General features: G+C 55.1%; 1 protein-coding gene across 1 annotated transcript in view; it reads left to right on the forward strand.

Moving 5' to 3' along the window:
• SH2D3C (SH2 domain containing 3C) overlaps window positions 1-20,893 on the forward strand; it is a 289,572-nt gene that overhangs the window by 50,885 nt on the left and 217,794 nt on the right. The gene's annotated exons all lie outside the window — the stretch shown is intronic.

The raw sequence follows: 20,893 nt of genomic DNA on the forward strand, positions 1-20,893 counted from the left end.
TTTTTCGTTCCAAATTACCAAATCCTTAATTTCGGCCCCCTACATAGGAAAAGCCCATTATCGGTCGGTAACGGCCGAAATTCGTTAATTTCGGCTGTTACCAACCGGTAATGTGCCACCTACATCTGGCCCTTAATGTAATAAATTTAGATTGGATAAGCGAAGGAGCGATTTTGTTACGTAGGGATAATTTCCCAATTAAATACCAAGTGTCTTGTGAGATATGCTTAAAAATATCATATGCAAAATGATGAGACCCTTTAATAGAAGTAATCGTAGATTGTGAAGGAAGTGGAGCGGATAGGAATTTATACATTTTAAATGCAGTACGGCCTGAACGTTGCCACATAGACAGAAGTGAGATAACACTAGAGTTAGTAGATTGGGGTATTTTAGGAATTTTAACCTTTAGTTTCAAAAACGAGTAAAAGTCTATATTGCAAAGATTGTATTTCTTAGCGCAGAGGTCTTCAAACTTTTTGATGCCGAGACCCCCTTGTAAAACCTTTTTAGGCATAAGGACCCCCTCCCGACAAAAGTTTCTAGAAACTGGTACTCCTCATCATCAACAACTATCGACAACCATAAATGCGCCTGTTAGACCTCATCACATACATACATCCATCATTCGTCCACCCACACTTTCATCCTTCCATCCATCTATCCTTCACCCGTTCACCCTTTCATTCTTCCATACATACATTAATCCTTCATCCATCCACCCTTTCATCCTTCCATCCATACAGCCATCCTTCATCCACCCACCCTTTCATCTATCCATCCATTCACCCATCATTCATCCACCCACCTTTTCACACATCCATCCATCCATCATTCATCCATGCAACCTTTTATCCATCCATACATCCATCCTTCATCCATCTACCTTTTCATCAATCCATCCATACATACATCCTTCATTCATCCACCCTTTTGTCCATCCACCCTTCATCCATCCACCCTTTCATCCATCCATCCATTCAGCATTCATCAACCCACCTTTTCACACATCCATCCATCCTTCATACATGCAAGCTTTTATCCATCCATACATCCATCCTTCATCCATCCACCCTTTCATCCTTCCATCCATCTATCCTTCACCCGTTCACCCTTTCATCCTTCCATCCATACATTAATCCTTCATCCATCCACCCTTTTATCCTTCCATCCATACAGCCATCCTTCATCCACCAACCCTTTCATCTATCCATCCATTCACCCATCATTCATCCACCCACCTTTTCACATATCCATCCATCCATCCATCATTCATCCATGCAACCTTTTATCCATCCATACATCCATCCTTCATCCATCTACCTTTTCATCAATCCATCCATACATACATCCTTCATTCATCCACCCTTTTGTTCATCCATCCTTCATCCACCCTTTCATCCATCCATCCATTCAGCATTCATCCACCCACCTTTTTACACATCCATCCATCCTTCATACATGCAACCTTTTATCCATCCATACATCCATCCTTCATCCATCCACCCTTTCATCCTTCCATCCATCTATCCTTCACCCGTTCACCCTTTCATCCTTCCATCCATACATTAATCCTTCATCCATCCACCCTTTCATCCTTGGGAGGGAGCAGCATGGGAGGAGCATAGGATCAGCATGGGGCAGCATGGGAGCAGCATGGGAGGAGCATGGAGGCAGCATGGGAGCAGCATGGGAGGAGCATGGGAGCAGCATGGGAGGAGCATGGGGGCAGCATGGAGGCAGCATGGGAGCAGCATGGGAGCAGCATGGGAGCAGCATTGGGGCAGCACGAGAGCAGCATGGGGGCAGCATGGAGGCAGCATGGGAGCAGCATGGGAGCAGCATGGGAGCAGCATGGGGGCAGCATGGGAGGAGCATGGGGGCAGCATGGGAGCAGCATGGGAGCAGCATGGGAGCAGCATGGGGGCAGCATGAGAGCAGCATGGGAGGAGCATGTGGGCAGCATGGGAGCAGCATGGGAGCAGCATGGGAGCAGCATGGGGGCAGCATGAGAGCAGCATGGGAGGAGCATGGGGGCAGCATGGGAGCAGCATGGGAGCAGCATGGGAGCAGCATGGGGGCAGCATGAGAGCAGCATGGGAGGAGCATGGGGGCAGCATGGGAGCAGCATGGGAGCAGCATGGGAGCAGCATGGGGGCAGCATGAGAGCAGCATGGGAGGAGCATGGGGGCAGCATGGGAGCAGCATGGGAGCAGCATGGGAGGAGCATGGGAGCAGCATGGGAGGAGCATGGGAGCAGCATGGGAGCAGCATGGGAAGAGCATGGGAGCAGCATGGGAGCAGCATGGGGGCCGCATCGGAGCAACATTGGGGAAGCATGGGAGCAGCATGGGGGCAGCATGGGGGAGCAGCATGGGAGGAGCATGGGAGCAGCATGGGAGGAGCATGGGAGCAGCATGGGAGCAGCATGGGAGGGGCATGGGGCAGCATGGGAGCAGCATGGGAGGAGCATGGGGCAGCATGGGAGCAGCATGGGGGCAGCATGGGGGCAGCATGGGAGCAGCATGAGAGGAGCATGGGAGCAGCATGGGAGCAGCATGGGAGGAGCATGGGAGCAGCATGGGAGGAGCATGGGTTGGCAGCATGGGAACAGCATGGGAGAAGCATGGAAGGAGCATGGGAGGAGCATGGGAGCAGCATGGGAGGAGCATGGGAGGAGCATGGGAGCAGTATTGGAGCAGCATGGGGGGCAGCATGGGAGGAGCATGGGAGCAGCATGGGAGGAGCATGGGAGCATGGGAGCAGCATGGGAGCAGCATGGGAGCAGCATGGGGGGGCAGTATGGGAGCATCATGGGAGCAGCATGGGAGGAGCATGGGAGCAGTATGGGGGGCAGCATGGGAGCAGCATGGGAGCAGCATGGGAGGAACATAGGATCAGCATGGGGCAGCATAGGAGCAGCATGGGAGCAGCATGGGAGGAGCATGGGAGCAGCATGGGAGGAGCATGGGAGCAGCATGGAGGGAGCATGGGAGCAGCATGGGAGCAGCATTGGAGGAGCATGGGAGCAGCATGGGAGCAGCATGGAGGGAGCATGGGAGCAGCATGGGAGCAGCATGGGAGGAGCATTGGTGGAGCATGGGAGCAGCATGGGAGCAGCATGGGAGGAGCATGGGAGCAGTATGGGAGCAGCATGGGGGCAGCATGGGAGCAGCATGGGAGGAGCATGGGAGCAGCATGGGAGCAGCATGGGAGCAGCATGGGAGCAGTATGAGAGCAGCATGGGAGGAGCATAGGAGCAGCATGGGAGCAGCATGGGAGCAGCATGGGAGGAGCATGGGAGCAGTATGGGAGGAGCATGGGAGCAGTATGGGAGGAGCATGGGGGCAGCATGGGAGCAGCATGGGAGCAGCATAGGAGCAGCATGGAAGCAGCATGGGAGCAGCATGGGAGCAGCATGGGAGGAGCATGGGAGCAGCATGGGAGGAGCATGGGAGCAGCATGGGATCAGCATGGGGCAGCATAGGAGCAGCTTGGGAGCAGCATGGGAGCAGCATGGGAGCAGCATGGGATCAGCATGGGGCAGCATAGGAGCAGCATAGGAGCAGCTTGGGAGCAGCATGGGAGCAGCATGGGAGCAGCATGGGAGCAGCATGGGATCAGCATGGGGCAGCATAGGAGCAGCATGGGAGCAGCATGGGAGCAGCATGGGAGCAGCATGGGAGCAGCATGGGAGGAGCATGGGAGCAGCATGGGAGCAGCATGGGAGCAGCATGGGAGGAGCATGGGAGGAGCATGGGAGGAGCATGGGAGCAGCATGGGAGGAGCATGGGAGCAGCATGGGAGGAGCATGAGAGGAGCATGGGAGCAGCATGGGAGGAGCATGGGAGCAGCATGTGAGCAGCATGTGAGCAGCATGGGAGCAGCATGGGAGCAGCATGGGAGCAGCATGGGAGCAGCATGGGAGGAGCATGGGAGCAGCAAGGGAGCAGCAAGGGAGCAGCATGGGGGCAGCATGGGAGCAGCATGGGGGCAGCATGGGCGCAGCATGGGACCAGCATGGGAGAAGCATGGGGTTAGCATGGGAGGAGCATGGGAGGGGCATGAGAGCAGCATGGGAGGAGCATGGGAGGAGCATGGGAGGAGCATGGGAGGAGCATGGGAGGAGCATTGGGGGAGCATGGGAGGGGCATGGGAGCAGCATGGGAGGAGCATGGGAGGAGCATTGGGGGAGCATGGGAGCAGCATGGGAGCAGCATGGGAGGAGCATGGGAGCAGCATGGGAGCAGCATGGGAGCAGCATGGGGGGGCAGCATGGGAGGAGCATGGGAGCAGTATGGGGGGGCAGCATGGGAGCAGCATGGGAGCAGCATGGGAGCAGCATGGGAGAAGCATGGGGGCAGCAAGGGAGGAGCATGGGAGCAGCATGGGAGGAGCATGGGAGGAGCATTGGGGGAGCATGGGAGGAGCATGGGAGGAGCATGGGAGGAGCATGGGAGGGGCATGAGAGCAGCATGGGAGGAGCATGGGAGGAGCATGGGAGGAGCATGGGAGGAGCATTGGGGGAGCATGGGAGGGGCATGGGAGCAGCATGGGAGGAGCATGGGAGGAGCATTGGGGGAGCATGGGAGCAGCATGGGAGCAGCATGGGAGCAGCATGGGAGCAGCATGGGGGGGCAGCATGGGAGCATCATGGGAGTAGCATGGGAGGAGCATGGGAGCAGTATGGGGGGGCAGCATGGGAGCAGCATGGGAGCAGCATGGGAGCAGCATGGGAGAAGCATGGGGGCAGCATGGGAGGAGCATGGGAGCAGCATGGGAGGAGCATGGGAGGAGCATGGGAGGAGCATTGGGGGAGCATGGGAGCAGCATGGGACAGCATGGGAGCAGCATGGGAGCAGCATGGGAGAAGCATGGGGGCAGCATGGGAGGAGCATGGGAGCAGCATGGGAGGAGCATGGGAGGAGCATGGGAGGAGCATTGGGGGAGCATGGGAGGAGCATGGGAGGAGCATGGGAGGGGCATGAGAGCAGCATGGGAGGAGCATGGGAGGAGCATGGGAGGAGCATGGGAGGAGCATGGGAGGAGCATTGGGGGAGCATGGGAGGGGCATGGGAGCAGCATGGGAGGAGCATGGGAGGAGCATGGGAGGAGCATTGGGGGAGCATGGGAGCAGCATGGGAGCAGCATGGGAGCAGCATGGGAGCAGAATGGGAGCAGCATGGGGGGCAGCATGGGAGCATCATGGGAGCAGCATGGGAGCAGCATGGGGGGCAGCATGGTAGCATCATGGGAGCAGCATGGGAGGAGCATGGGAGCAGTATGGGGGTGCAGCAACGGAGCAGCATGGGAGCAGCATGGGAGCCGCATGGGAGCAGCATGGGAGCAGCATGGGAGCCGCATGGGAGCAGCATGGGAGTAGCATGGGTGCGTTGGGCGGCAGCATGGGGCACTTTAGGAGAGTAGGGTCTGCTTACTATGGTTACCCCCACTTTTTGCTGTGTTTCACTGATTTATCGACTTTAGTCCGGCTGGTGCCCTGCTAACCAGGACCCCAGCCTAGCTGCTTCCTCTCTAAATTGATTCCATGTACATTAGGTACGCCCCAGATTGGTTACTGAGTCACCCTTGTGAGCCCCTGTATATGGTACCATGTGTACTCAGGGTATAGGTACCCCAGAGGCCTACCAGGGGCTGAAGCATGTATTATACCACCCCTAGGAAGCCTTCCAAAATGGCAACACAGGTCTGCTACTGCAGCCTGGGTAACGTGGTATTTGTACCCCTTACTTAGATATAGTATACCTATATCTACATATATATATAGACACAAATAAACCTATAAGTCACTCCTATGGCAGGCCTTGAAAATCCTGAAGGCAGAGGGCTTTGTTTTGTGTGAGCGGGTGCCCAAACATGAGCTGAGCCCCTCTGCAGCTTTCAAAATCCCTTCCTTATAGCTGTTCTATGATACAGCCATACCATATACTCTTAAATGCATTATAACCTTGCGGTAAATGCTAACTTTGGAATGGCTGCATCAAAACATGTCGTGTTTGGTGTCAAACAGTTTGGAATCCTACCCCCCCCCCCCCTGCCAATCTTGGTGGCGGGGGTAGAATTCCACCCTTCTAGAGTGAGAGACATGTACACATCGGTATACTCGGTACCAGTTTAAAAGAGCCTCAGCATCACAAAATGGATGCTGCTGCCACAGACACGAGCCTGACCTCCTGCTGCTGGACGAAACTCCAGCAGGGGAGGCCTGGACAGTAGGTTTCCTGTCAGGGGAGGCGCTAGTACCTCCCCAGACAGGCATTACTGTATTGCGGCAGGATGGGTTGCATTCAGTGAATGCTTTTCAGACAGTGCCTTGGGGCACACAAGGTGCTCCATGCATTTCCCAGTTCAAACCGGTTGCAGGAGCACTCATCCCCAGCTCTTGCGCGAAACTGGACAAAGGGGAAGGGGTGTAACCACCCCCTTCCCAGGTCCTCCCATAGGTGGGACCTTAGAGTTAGTCCAACCCCTAAACTTAGTATAAGTATAGGAACCCAGTCACTAGGACTTTAGATTACCCTGGACGAAACTCTGCAACATATATCTTGGCCCTTCGATGTTCTTTTCCAACCAGAAGACTGAAGAAATCTCCCTTGGGGTCAAGGAGTGACCAACCTCTTCAAATAAGCAACAACAGCAACTTTGCCAGTCTGCATTTTTGAGGCTCCCGCAGGATCCCGAAGAATCTGCGACACAGGACATAGACTTCCAGACATCTCCGAGGCTGACACGAGTCCTCAGCAAAGCTAAGACCTGTAGCCATCACGAGAGACGTGGGACCGGAACTCCTGGACACTGTGCACATTTGTTAGTGCATCAACTTCCTGAGCTTTCTTGAAGCTGTGCATTGGGCTACTTGTAGTCCAAGCACTGAGCACTTTTCGCACTGAAGCTTAGAGGCCTACTGTTAGACGGGACCTGGAGGGTCGGCCGAGGACAAGGGGAGAGGCCTCTGGGGAGAGCCGTCTCCTAGCGATCGTACAGACAAGTAACTTCCCCCCCACAGATGGACACCACACAAAGATAAGGTTTAACGCTTTTTATATATAGTTCTTGAAGTAAGGTAATACGGTACAGTGAGATCAGGACATGAGGATCCTCTCAATTCTAGTCTCTGGCAGGGAAAGGGGGTAGCGGGACAGTCTTGTTACCAATCTGGCATGGAGGTGGAATGATGATGGCTCACAATCCTCGAGCTCGGCGTTCTGGAAGGTCGGGCCGCGGCAGCGCCAGCAGGTCCCGAGGAGGTCGTAGATAGCAACGGGCCGCGGCAGCGCCAGCAGGTCCCGACGAAGATGGTGGTTGCAAGGGGCCGCGGCAGCGCCAGCAGGTCCCGACGAGGACGTAGGTTGCAAAGGGCCGCGGCAGCGCCAGCTGGTCCCTACGAGGATGAAGGTTGCAGAAGGCCGCGGCAGCGCCAGCAGGCAGGACGACAGTTCACAAGGCAGGGCTGCGGCAGCGCCAGCAGTCCGTCAAGGATGAGTTCTTCACGGTGTCTCTCGACTCCAGGATACAACTGCCTTCCTGCTCTGGAGCTGCCCCAGTTATAGGTCTGGTGCCCTTTGATGTCCGGACCCTCGTGCTTGGAGGTCGGGAGGTCCGGGATGAGGGAGTCCAGACACCCAGCAGGGGGGTGGAGCCAGCGCCCGGGGAGGCTGGGGGCGATCGGCACCTGGCGGGGGAGAGCCATTGACACTCCTCTCTCCCATTGACCTGCCAAGTGGTCCGTTCACCTCCTGGGTGGATGGTGGTGCCGGGATGTCGGGGCCTGGCCAGGCCCAGGGTTAGGGTCGAGCTGAGGCCACGCGGCCTCGTGGTGCAGTGTCCAAGATGGCGGCTGGGCCCGGGCAATGGTGCTGACGGTGGCCCAGGCCAGTGACACAGAGATGTTCGAGGGCAGGCCTCCCGTAGGGGACAGGTTGCAAGTTGCTTCTGTGGGTAGCACATGGAGAGCCGGTGTCCGGGCTCCGTCAAGCGGGGAGGGAGCGAGCCCTTCCTGGGGCCTGTCCAACATGCGTCCCCCCCAGCTGAAGGCGGGGAGAGTCACCCATCCTCTTGGGGACTCTCCTCGTTGAGGAGGAAAAAGCGTGACAGGCCATCCGCGTTGGCGTGGTCTTGGCCCGGGCGATGTTCCACAGTGAAGTCCATCCCTTGCAGGGAGATGGACCATCGCAACAGTTTGGGATTCTCCCCCCGCATCTGCAAGAACCATTGCAGGGGGCGATGATCTGTTTGTACCCGAAAGTGGGTACCGAAGAGGTAGGGACGGAGCTTCTTGAGGGCCCACACTACTGCAAAGGCCTCCCGCTCGATGGTACTCCAGCGCTGTTCTCGGGCCAGCAGGCGTCGGCTGATGAATGCCACTGGTTGGTCGACTCCCTCGGGGTTCAGTTGGGAGAGGACGGCCCCAATGCAATGGTCTGAGGCATCAGTCTGGACGATGAACTCACGGCTGTAGTCGGGGGCCTGGAGCACAGGGGCGGTGCACATGGCGGCCTTCAGCTTCTCGAAGGCCGCTTGACAGTCCGGGGTCCAGTTGACTATTTTTGGGTGTTTCTTGGATGTGAGTTCTGTGAGGGGCCCCACAATGCTGCCATAGTCCTTCACAAACCGCCGGTAATATCCGGTGAGCCCCAAGAAGGCTCGTACCTCGGTTTGGGTGACGGGGGGCTGCCAGGACTGGATGGCAGCGATCTTGAGCTGGAGAGGGGCCACCAGACTGCTCCCCACTTGGTGCCCGAGGTAGGTCACGGACCCCTGGCCAATTTGGCACTTGCTGGCCTTGATTGTGAGGCCGGCTCGTTGGAGGGCCTGCAGGACCTCTCGGAGGTGGCGGAGGTGGTCTGCCCAGTGGCGGCTGTATACCGCGATATCGTCCAGGTAGGCGGCGCTGAATTCTTCGAGGCCCGCCAATACCTGGTTCACAAGTCGTTGAAAAGTGGCTGGAGCGTTTTTCATGCCGAATGGCATCACGGTGAACTGGTAGTGTCCATCCGGGGTGGAGAAGGCGGATCGTTCTTGGGCCCTAGGGGTGAGGCCGATCTGCCAGTAGCCCGCTGTCAGGTCGAAGATGCTCAGGTAGCGGGCAGCCCCCATGCGGTCAACCAGTTCATCTGCTCGGGGGATGGGATGAGCGTCGGTTCGGGTGACAGCGTTCAGACCCCGATAGTCGACGCAGAATCGGAGCTCGGGGGTGGTGCCCGGGGCAGCCGCTTTGGGGACCAGTACGACTGGGCTGGCCCAGGGGCTGTCTGAGGGCTCGATGACTCCGAGTGTGAGCATTTTGGCAACTTCTTCTTGGATGCAGGCGCGCACCCGATCTGGTACTCGGTATGCCCGGTGTCGGATAGGGGGACTGTCCCCGGTGTCCACGTCATAAAGGCACCAGGGGGTGACCCCGGGGGTGAGGGAAAACAGGCTTGCAAACTGCAGCAGGAGGGCCCGACAGTCTTGGCGATGCTCCGGGGTCAGGGCATCGGAGAGTCGGACCCCGTCCACTGAACCATCCTTTTCACGGGTCCTCAGCAGGTCAGGGAGGGGCTCGGAGTCTTCTTCCGCCCCACTGTCTGTAGCCATCAGTAGGCTGAGCTCTGAGCGCACGAAGTGTGGTTTGAGTCTGTTGGCGTGGAGGACCCGGAGGGGGTTCCGGGGGGATTCTGTGTCGATGAGATAGGTGACAGGGCCCTTGCGTTCGATCACCTTGAAGGGTCCTGTCCATTTATCTTGCAAGGCACAAGGCTCGGTGGGGGACGTCACCCACACCTGCTGACCAGGTTCGAACTCGATGGAGGAGGCATGTTGATCGTACCATTTCTTCATGTCCTCCTGACTGGCCTCAAGGTTGGCTTTAGCGATCTCCCTGAATCGCCTGGTCTGATTGCGGAGGGTCAGGAGGTACTTATAGACGTCTGGAGGGGTTTTCAGGGGGGCCATTTCCCATTCTTCTTTCACTAGGCTGAGGGGCCCTCAGACAGGGTGTCCGTACAGGAGCTCGAAAGGGCTGAAGCCGAGGGACTTCTGGGGGACTTCTCGATAGGCGAAGAGGAGGCACGGGAGTAGCACGTCCCACTGGCGGCGTAGGGGTTCCTCTAGCCCCATGATCATCCCCTTGAGAGTGCGGTTGAACCACTCGACCAGTCCGTTTCCTTGCGGGTGATAGGGGGTTGTGAACCGGTACGTAACCCCGCACTGCTGCCAGAGGGATTTCATATATTTGAAAATAAAGTTCGTGCCCCTGTCGCTGACGACCTCCCGGGGGAAGCCCACTCGAGAGAAGATCCCCATCAAGGCTCGGCCTACCACTGATGCTGTCACAGTTCGAAGAGGAACGGCCTCGGGATAGCGGGTGGCGTGGTCCACCAGGACCAGGATGAATCGGTGCCCTTGTGCTGTTCGGGGGTCCAGGGGCCCCACAATGTCTATTCCCACCCTTTCGAACGGGGTGGTGACGACGGGGAATGGTTGCAGGGGTGCCTTGAGTTTTCGGCCGCTCTTTCCGCTGGCCTGGCAGGTGGGGCAGGCCCGGCAGTGGTTGGAGACGTCATTTCGCATCTTTGGCCAGTAAAAGTGGGTTACCAGGCGGTTGTAGGTTTTGTCTTGCCCCAGGTGCCCAGCCAGGGGAACATCATGTGCCAAGTTCAAAAGGAAGTCTCTGAAGCGGAGGGGCACCACCAGCACCCGACTGGCCCCCAATTCCGCTTTTCATTGCTCGCTGTACAATAGGTCATTGTCCCAATAGATCCAGTGGGCCCCTGCGGTGTCTCCCGCGCTGTGGGCGAGTGCTTGCTGCCGGAGTCCCTTGAGGGAGGGACAGGTCTTTTGCTCCTGCCGGAATTGTTCCTGGGTGGGTCCCCCCTCTTGACGCCACTGAGCCAGGTCTGGAAGGTCTTGGGGCTGAGCGGGCCCTTCTTGGGTTTGTTCTGGGGGGTCAGTCTGGACGGTGTCTTCCTCTGGAGCGATCGGGGGAGGAGGTGCTGGCCATTCATGTTCTTCGGGTCTGGGGATGGTGCGGGCGGCCATGGACCGGGTTGTTACGCACGCCCAGTCCGGGAGGCCCAACATCCCCAGGTGCTCTCTTCTTTCAATGGCCTCCCACGGGGAACTCTCGAGATCGTTCCCCAGGAGGCAGTCCACGGGGGCATCAAGCGGACAGTCACTTTTAGCATGCCGGACACTCCTCCCCATTCGAAGGGGACGCAGGCCATCCGACAAAGGCTCTCAGAATTGTCGGCCGATCGGACGGGGCAAAGAACATTTGGCAGGATTTGTTCTGGGGTCACCAGGTGACAGCGGACAGCCGTCACACTGGCCCCCGTGTCACGCAGGGCTTCGGCCTTGCGCCCATTTATGTTCACCCACTGGCTGTATTTTCTGGTGTTGACGGGTAGGGGGACCCGCGGGATCATGTCTCTTCCCCCTAGGCATGCTAGGACCATGGCGGCAGGTTCCCACTCGGGCTGCTCCTGCTCGTACTCTTCATGTTCTTCGGAGATTTGCTCTTCTTCTAGGGCGGCGGCAGCGACCTGGCGGGGCCCGGGAGTCTGGTTCTTTGGGCAGTTCGGGTCGCTGGCATAGTGGCCGATTCGCTGGCACCGGTGGCAAGTAACGTTGGCTCGGAACCCTGGGCGCATCGGGGGGTTTCCCCGACCGGCCGGGGGCGGGGTGGTGTTGGCGGGAGCGGCCGGGACGGCCTCTCTGCCCCAGCCCTGGCCTCCTCCTCCTCCTCGGGGACGATGGTGACCTTGGTTGGTTCTGTTCTGCTTGTTTGGCCCACTCCGGGCCACTCGGGTGCTTTCCCATCGGTCAGCCTCAGCGGCGAGCTGCCGAGGTTCAGTCAATTTACTGTCGAGGAGGTGCTGCCTGAGCTCGACAAAGCAGTTGTTGGAGAGGCGCTCCCACACAATGAGGTTGAAGAGTTGCTCGTAAGTGGTTACGTGGCTCCCCTTTATCCATCCCTCGAAGGCTCGGCTGAAATAGTTCACATATTCTACCCAAGTCGTACCCGGGATCCGTGCGCAGTCGTGGAACCTCTGGCAGTACATCTCGGGCGTGAGCCCATTTCGAGTGAGGAGAGCGGCCTTCATGTGGTCATAGGACGTCATCTGATGGTCCGGGAGCTGTAGCAGGGCATCGCGGCCTTCATTGACGAACCTCCCCCATAGACCGGCTCCCCAGTCACTTCGATCGATCCGGTGGGAGGTCATGGCGATCTCGTAGGCCTTGAACCACTGTTGTATGTCGTCGTTCCGATAATATTCTCGGACGACATCTTTAGGGATGTGGACCTTTGGTTCGGTAGCGCCTGGGGTGCGCGGTTGCTCGGGCATCCCTAGTTCTTTGTTCTGTTTCCGCATTTCTATCTCTGCGAGCTTGCGCTCGTGTTCGTATGCCAGTCTTTTCTCTTCGAGTTCTCTTTGTCTTTGCTTTTCTTCTCGCTCTTCTCGGAGCCGTAAGTGTTCTAAGTTTATCTTTTGTTCTGCCAGTTTCAGTTCTCCGTCCAACTTGAGCCGTGCCAATTCTAATTCGTGGAGTCTGCTTTTTTCTCGTTCTTGGATCTCTTCCCGGGAGAGACCCGCTCTTCTTTCTTTGGTCGGAGTGGTGTTTGTCTCTGGTGCTTCGGCGTTTTGGTCCCGGGGTCTGGCGGTACCTGTTTCTGCCCAAGATTCTAGGGCGTGTTTGAAGTCCTCTTTCGTGCTCAGACCGGTGGGAACAATGCCTAGTTCTATGCAAAATTGTTTTAGCTCTCGATGGCTGTACTCTTCTAGTTTTTCAATCTGGAATTTCTCTGTGGATCCGCTCTCTTTGGTTGACATTGTGGTTTAGTCGTGGGGTGAGTTACTCTCTGTACGATTACGCGTTGGTTCGGATCGCGCCGCTGGCCACCAATGTTAGACGGGACCTGGAGGGTCGGCCGAGGACAAGGGGAGAGGCCTCCGGGGAGAGCCGTCTCCTAGCGATCGTACAGACAAGTAACTTCCCCCCCACAGATGGACACCACACAAAGATAAGGTTTAACGCTTTTTATATATAGTTCTTGAAGTAAGGTAAGACGGTACAGTGAGATCAGGACACGAGGATCCTCTCAATTCTAGTCTCTGGCAGGGAAAGGGGGTAGCGGGACAGTCTTGTTACCAATCTGGCATGGAGGTGGAATGATGATAGCTCACAATCCTCGAGATCGGCATTCTGGAAGGTCGGGCCGCGGCGGCGCCAGCAGGTCCCGAGGAGGTCGTAGATAGCAATGGGCCGCGGCAGCGCCAGCAGGTCCCGACGAAGATGGTGGTTGCAAGGGGCCGCGGCAGCGCCAGCAGGTCCCGACGAGGACGTAGGTTGCAAAGGGCCGCGGCAGCGCCAGCAGGTCCCTACGAGGATGAAGGTTGCAGAAGGCCGCGGCAGTGCCAGCAGGCAGGACGACAGTTCACAAGGCAGGGCTGCGGCAGCGCCAGCAGTCCGTCAAGGATGAGTTCTTCACGGTGTCTCTCGACTCCAGGATACAACTGCCTTCCTGCTCTGGAGCTGCCCCTGTTATAGGTCTGGTGCCCTTTGATGTCCGGACCCTCGCGCTTGGAGGTCGGGAGGTCCGGGATGAGGGAGTCCAGACACCCAGCATGGGGGTGGAGCCAGCGCCCGGGGAGGCTGGGGGCGATCGGCACCTGGCGGGGGAGAGCCATCGACACTCCTCTGTCCCATTGACCTGCCAAGTGGTCCGTTCACCTCCTGGGTGGATGGTGGTGCCGGGATGTCGGGCCTGGCCAGGCCCAGGGTTGGGGTCGAGCTCAGGCCACGCGGCCTCGTGGTGCAGTGCCCAAGATGGCGGCTGGGCCCGGGCAATGGTGCTGACGGTTGCCCGGGCCAGTGACACAGAGATGTTCGAGGGCAGGCGTCCCGTAGGGGACAGGTTGCAGGTTGCTTCTGTGGGTAGCACATGGAGAGCCGGTGTCCGGGCTCCGTCATGCGGGGAGGGAGCGAGCCCTTCCTGGGGCCTGTCCAACACCTACACTCCACGAGTATTCCGTGGGCCCGCTTCTAGCATTTCTGCTCTAGGTCCCTGTTCTGTTGACTGGTGGGGCCCCACAAAGGAATCTACTTTGTTTCTTGGAATTCTTTGGTTGCTCCAGATGTGCTCTGACTCACCTCCAAAGGGTGAGTCCCTCAGACCTTGCTGGTCTGCTCTGAAGCCAATCTTTCCATTCTGCATGGGTTGCTGTTGCCAAGGCTTGTTTGGTTCAACCCGGCTAACGATGCTGCAGCACTCGAGATCCTTTGTGGGACAGCTCGAATCCAGCTCCTGGTCATCGTCGACGCCTCCTGGTCCTCGTGGCTGAAGAGTCAAGCTTTACTTGCATCACCTGAAATCAACCGACATCTGTTGGCATCTTCCTGTTGCCTTCCTGGTCACTGGCTATTGACCCAGACTCTGTCCCCTCTGCTTTGAGGTTCTTCAGATCTCCGATCCACCCTTGGATCCATCCGGACACTTTTCCTCTGGTCGCCTGCAGCACTTCTTTGCAGGTCTCCATTGGAAACAGCGACGAAACCCGACACGAAAAGACACCTATGCACCGGCTTCCCTGGGTGAGGTAACACGAGTACTTCGGTGCTCCCGTGGGTCTTGATTCTCAAAGTGTCCAGTTCTGAAGGTGTTTCACCGTAGTCCACTCCTAAGTGTCCTTATTCTTAAAAAATCTGACTTTAACTTTCTCCATAGAAGTCAATGGTGATTCGCGGCTGTGTTTAGAGACTGCACGCGACCGGCGTGGGTCTTCTGCGTCCCTCCCTTGGGTGGGTCCTGGTTGCCCCAGCGGTTCTACAGGCCCTAGGCCTTGTCTATATGTTCATAGCGGTATTTATACCACTTTCTTAGTATATGGTTTGTGAGGACCCTAGGGCAAAACGTATACTGTGCTTATTTACTGTGTGCTATTTAAGTTCTTGTATTGTACGTTTGCCTCTAGCCTCATAAAGAGACTAGAGGGATGTGTTTTAGAATAAATATATATATTTTATATATTCCTGGTGTGGTTCTCTTTTCATTTGGTCATTCATGAGATTATAGGCTGGTAAAACAAGCTGCTTTACATTCCTTCAAGACTTAGCCTGAAGGCTGCTCTCCACAGCTACCACTGGGATAGCTTTCAATAAGGTTGTCTTTAACCTATCACCTCTAAGGGTCGTTTGGACTGGTGCAAGGTGCCCACTAGAATAGTGGACAGCATATGCCAGGCCAACTTCTCACAGGCCGCATGGGAGGAGCCTAGGGGGCTGCATGGGGGCAGCAAGGAGGTAGCATGTGTACATGGTACGCTGCGTTACCTGAATTTTCTTTACTTTGCTGCTAATCCGGGTTTTGCACAGCTATTTTTAACACTGTTTTAAAATTGATGGGGACATTTTTTTAGCTGTGTTGTTAACTCTTGCCGACCCGCGGAGCTGGTTGTTAGAGCGATCCCGCCAACTGAGGGCCAGCGCTCTAGTTGTTCTTGCCGCCGCAGACATAAATACCAGCGGGAGTGCCGAAGGTGTGCAGAAGGTGCGCCAAAGGCAAGCCAGTCTGCGCCCGTCAGTGCCCGGATGGCGTCCAGCACCAGAATCCCTGGCCAATCTGTCATTTACAGGTATTTGCCAGCAGGAACTCTTGCACTCAGGGAAGGTGGGTGTCATGGTTCATATTGCTGAAAGGGGGCGAGAGTCAGAAAATGATGAGTGAAGGGTGTGGTTTTTGTTTTACCCCATTGACCGGTGTCGTGGGCAGGGGCCCGATGATACCACTCGTGCAAAATAAGGCGACCCTGAAAGGTAATGAAGTGCGGGACTTTAGGCATCTCCTCAAAGATGCAAGGTGGTTACAGACCATGGGCAGACGAGGAAGGCGGAGATACAAGTACAAACATGAACTCTGTCCTGCTCGTCATCAAACACTCGATCACTTGTTCATCATAAATTCCAGATAAAATGCCTCCTACAGCTGGACCAGCCGGACAGACACACGGACGGATGCCAGCTCTGACCCTGACTGGAATCTGTCCCTCCCCTCGGGATATGCGGAGGCAAAACAGGATAGGACTGAGGGCAGAGGCGGCGGTGTATCCCCGGTCCATCGAGACCACCTTCAATAGCGCACTGAAGCCTCCACGCTGCTCTCGACGGAGGTCTTGCAATTCTCATTTAAATTAAAGGGCCGCTCTGCGTTCCAAGGCCTTCGTGTATATGGACCCCCGGGCCTAGAACTGATTTCTCACGAGCCCTCCGGAACTTTTTAGAAACATGCAGGATTCGGAATCGCTTAGCATTCTGGGAGATTTTAATGACCCCCTTGGGTTTGGGAGTAACCCAGACACCGCGAGACTTTTGGATAACTTGGCAGGGTTTGGCCTCACCCAAATAGTGTCGGAGCCCACGCATCTGGCGGGCAGACTTTAGATGGGATCTTTACAAACGATCCAGAAATACTTATGCCTAAGACCCTCTACCCTGGAACGACCACTGGGCTGCACACTTTGCCTAGTCGACCCTCCGTTATTCAAGCCATTGAGGAGAGGGTCAGAACATGGAATAAGATACAGGGCACTGACGTGGAAGAGTCTCTGAACAGGACCCCACTCTCTCTAGGCGGGGACATGATACAGCGGCGGAGCAGTTTGATCAATGGGTCCAGGTAGCTGATGGCCTTGCGCCCGAAACAAATCAAATAATCAAAGCGTCCCAGCAGCCGCGCCTGGCTGAGGCCAAGATCTCAAACGCAGTGAAGTAGTGTGGCTCACTGGTTAGAGGCGGCAGACCCGAGAGCAGAGGACGGCCCGGGACCAGGGTTCGATTCCCGGCGCGGCAGGTTTCTGGACCAGGGTCAGCGGACTCGATAATTCTCTCGCCTCGGTGCCCACTCTGATCAGCGATCACACTCGGCAACTCTGGGCATTAGCTTGCCTCATCTTCACTAACGGCCCCACCAGACCGCCGGGGATGCCTGGTCTCACCCTGGAGATACCCATTAAGGGACCATCTCTCAGGGAATCCAGGAAGGGTTTCGCAGCGGTCGAAGCGCCTTGGGACCCTACGGGTAAGTAGTGCGCTATATAAATGCCTATACATACATACATACATGAACATGAGCTTTAGAAGAAGCAAACGGACTTGGAGGACAAAGTGAATTTAGAAAAATACAAGATGGCCGTCCCTGAGGCCAAGCGGCGTACTTTACGGCTAATATTGCACAGGCCTCAAGTTCCTCTAAGGAACTATCTAAAACCTTTCACACACGAGCTCAGTCCCAGCATGATGCCCAGTTCAGACCAGATCAATCTTTTTGCAATAACGTGGCCAATGTTTTCCAGAGTAAAGTACAACTGATATATAACAACCTTTTAAACGCTGCCTCTGCCGGTCCGGGCAGCAAGACTTCCACGAGGAAAGCCAGGGCAGGACATTGCAGGCTTCTATGTTTTAGGGCCTTCACCCCGCAGCAGCGCCAGAAACTCATTTTATCAACAAAAGCCGGCCCCCGAATGACCCATGCCCCCCCCGCCATTTCTCATCTCGTATCCACGTCAATGAGTTTACATCTTACCCCCCTCCTGAATCCGGCTCTAGCAGCCGGACAATATCCTAGCGCTTGGAAACCAGCCTGAATTAGGCCAACCCTTAAAAAACCTGCCCGTGATCCTACAGAGACTAAAAACTATTGGCCAATTTCTAGGTTACCAATGCCCGCAAAAACCCTAGAAAAAGCTACAAACAAGGAACTGATACAATACTTTGAAGAGAACAACCAGCTTGATCCGACACAGCGCGGCTCTAGTCCCCGCCATCGATGGCGCAACCTGAATCCAGCTGGTGAAGGGATACGGAAGATCGTAGATGGAGACGGTGTTGGCGCAGCGGCTGCCAGATGTGGGTACAGAGGACACCGCTCTGAGCCTCCTTTCCTCTTTTCTAAGAACAGAGAACAGAATATCCACTGGGAAACTTTACAATCTGAAAGCTTCCATCTTCCTTGTGGTGTCCTTCAGGGATCGGCTTTGTCGCCTACCCTTTTTATTATATATAAGTCCCCGCTGGCCAGCATTGTAAGGAAACATGGCTTTTCCTTGGTCATGTATGCCGATGACTCTCAGCTCAAGACCTCTGTGACTTTGCAAGGTCAGCCGCCACGCGCCTACCGCAGGGTAGCTGCCGGAGTGGCACTCATACTTCCTGCCTTTGAGTCCACACTGCCCCTTCGTAGAGTCGGGGCAGGGGTATGAGGTTCAGGAAAGCGGCGATGTGGTCCGAAGCGGGAGGACGAGGGCGATGATAGATGAGTTCTAGGTGGGCCTTGCATTTATTGACTTTGCCACTATGTGTGCGGACATTCCATCCCTAAGAGTCTTGAGGTGGCGTACAGGGGAGTGGGAAGTCTCCCTTCTGAGGAGCCAGGCTAACAAGCGCCAAGAAGTGTTGCCCTCACTGTAGAGGAGCTGGCAATCAGGGTTTTGGGGTATATTTCCCCAGCCTTCCCCTTACCTCCTCCAAGTGTGGCTGTGAAACCAGTTCCCCTCGGCTCGTGGATTTGCCATCCCGTGGCATCGCTGTACACGTGCCAATTCAGCTTCACCCCGCAACAGCTCGGGCTGAAGGGTCTGCTATGTTATAGGGGTGTTTGTAAAGCGCACGGCTACTCCCAAGAGTGTCCCCACACTCGAGCCCCACTCAACGCCCCCGGATCACCGCCTTCATCACATCCCATTCTGTCGTGGGGCTTAGGGTGGAGGACCAGTTACCTTGAATCCGAGAGAGCCGACACAGTAGTCTCCTGTGTCCCGCCCCTCCGTACCTCGAGGATCCCAGGGGCAAGTCTACACCCCATGGGGGAGTGGACGCTGCCTCCCAGCTGAGCTTACAGAGCACTGGGGATGATCTGAGAGGTGAGGAGACGAATGGGCCACTGAGCCCACCTGCCTCCAAAAGACCCTGATACCAGGACATGGTCGGATTGACTCTGTGGACTGTGAGTAGGTGAGTTGCATATGAACTCCGCGTCAGGGTGAGTGGCCTCCATATGTCGCAGAGCCCCAGATGAGCGACTGTCTCTGGCAGAGAGAGCGTCATCCTAGATTTGGGGTTGGTCGGGGAGGGTGTCCATCCAAGCTACCATTGATATCACCGGCCCACCCCACTGAACCCTCTACGGCCAGTGAGAGGACATCCCGAACCTTGGGCAAAGTTACCCGTCATCTACGTTGGGTGCTAAGTATACGCGATGGCTACCCCCATCACGTCTCCCCTGTATCAGTAGGATACCCCCTCAGCATCGGCCTCCATGTATGTCAGAGCGAAAGGAACCCCCGGTGCTAGCCATATAAGGACCCTCAGCGCATGTGAGTAGTTGGCAGAGTAAATTTGCCCCCCCACTGCCTACCTAACTTACCTAACTGACCAGCTTCTAACTCAGAGAGATGGGACTCCTACAGGCACGCAATTTAAATAGTGTAACTTTCAGTCATTTTAAATATAGCCTAAATAAAAATAAACATTTTACTGTAGGTGGCATTTTTTTAAATAATCCTTTGAATAAATAATTTTACATACATTTTAATGTACTTAAATCAACACATTTTTAATGCTCTATTAAGATAATCATGCTGCAGCATCTTTTTCATTTGAATAGCAATGGGGGTGCACAGCTTAAGAGGTCCAAAAGGCAGAAAGTATATGAAAATATCTCTTCTTTATTTAGTCAAGTTACTTCAATTAAAAACCAGTTGCATCAAAAATTAGCCAACGCGTTTCGCTCCCAAACTGAGAGGTTCCTCAGGGCAGAAAAATAGTAGCTTCAATCAGTCTATTACGCCGCTTGCAATAACAAGCACAATTTATTGGCACGGGATCCACGCGCCACGCTAATCTGCGTTGTATTATATTTGTCTGGATTGATGGACAAAGCGAGATAACACATCTCTACTTCAGTTGCCCTCTCCCGTGGATTGATAGCGGGAGGCAAATAAATTGTGCTTGTTATTGCAAGCCCTCCACTTGGATCTAACCTCGGACCCTATATTAGAGCCGCCTGGGGGTCCCCGTGTGAAAGGAACAATTAAGAAGAAAAAATATCGGATGTCTTCAGCATCAGTTAGACGTTGAACCTTTTCCCTTTGAAGCTCTTAGTCGGACTCTGAGAGGCGTAGAATTGGTGATTACAGGATCTCTGCCTCGCCTATTGTTTTCATCTAAAAGAACACCAACTGGTTTCATATGACCCTCAGGACCTTCGGGGTAACTTCAGGTTCCAGTATCATCTACCTCGCTACCTTTAACTGCACTTACATTTTCAACAGTTGCACTCTTTTCTCGGCGTAACAGACTGATTGAAGCTAGTATTTTTTTGCCCTGAGGAAGCTCTCAGTGTGGGAGCGAAACGCGTTGGCTGATTTTTGATGCAACTGGTTTTTAATTGAAACAACTTGACTAAATAAAGAAGAGATATTTTTATATACTTCCTGCCTTTTGGACTTCTTATGTTGTGCACCCCCATTGTTATTCGAGTCACCTTGTGATCTGGAGCGCAGTGACGTCATTCAGCAGCTGACGTAGGGGCTGCTTGCACGACTGTTTCAAACTACTATTGGAACTGGTGTTGAGGTGCGGCATCGAAGGCCCGCTGTTGCTCTTTTCTGTTCATCTTTTTCATTTGTTCTAGGTTTAAAAATATATAACATTATTTTACATTGATATTTATTTTTTAAATGTCTTTATTTTACATAGATTTTTATTATTAACATGTCTTAGTAAATAATTTTTAAGTTTAAATAGCTTTTCTACTTTTCACTATAGTGTCCCGTGGAGGTCCCACCCGGGGTGGTGAGACCTCCACCCACACGTGAAAAGTTACTAATAGTAA

This window comes from Lissotriton vulgaris, unplaced genomic scaffold (genome assembly GCF_964263255.1).
Source record: "Lissotriton vulgaris unplaced genomic scaffold, aLisVul1.2 SCAFFOLD_2110, whole genome shotgun sequence".
In the NCBI taxonomy this organism is placed as follows: Eukaryota; Metazoa; Chordata; class Amphibia; order Caudata; family Salamandridae; genus Lissotriton; species Lissotriton vulgaris.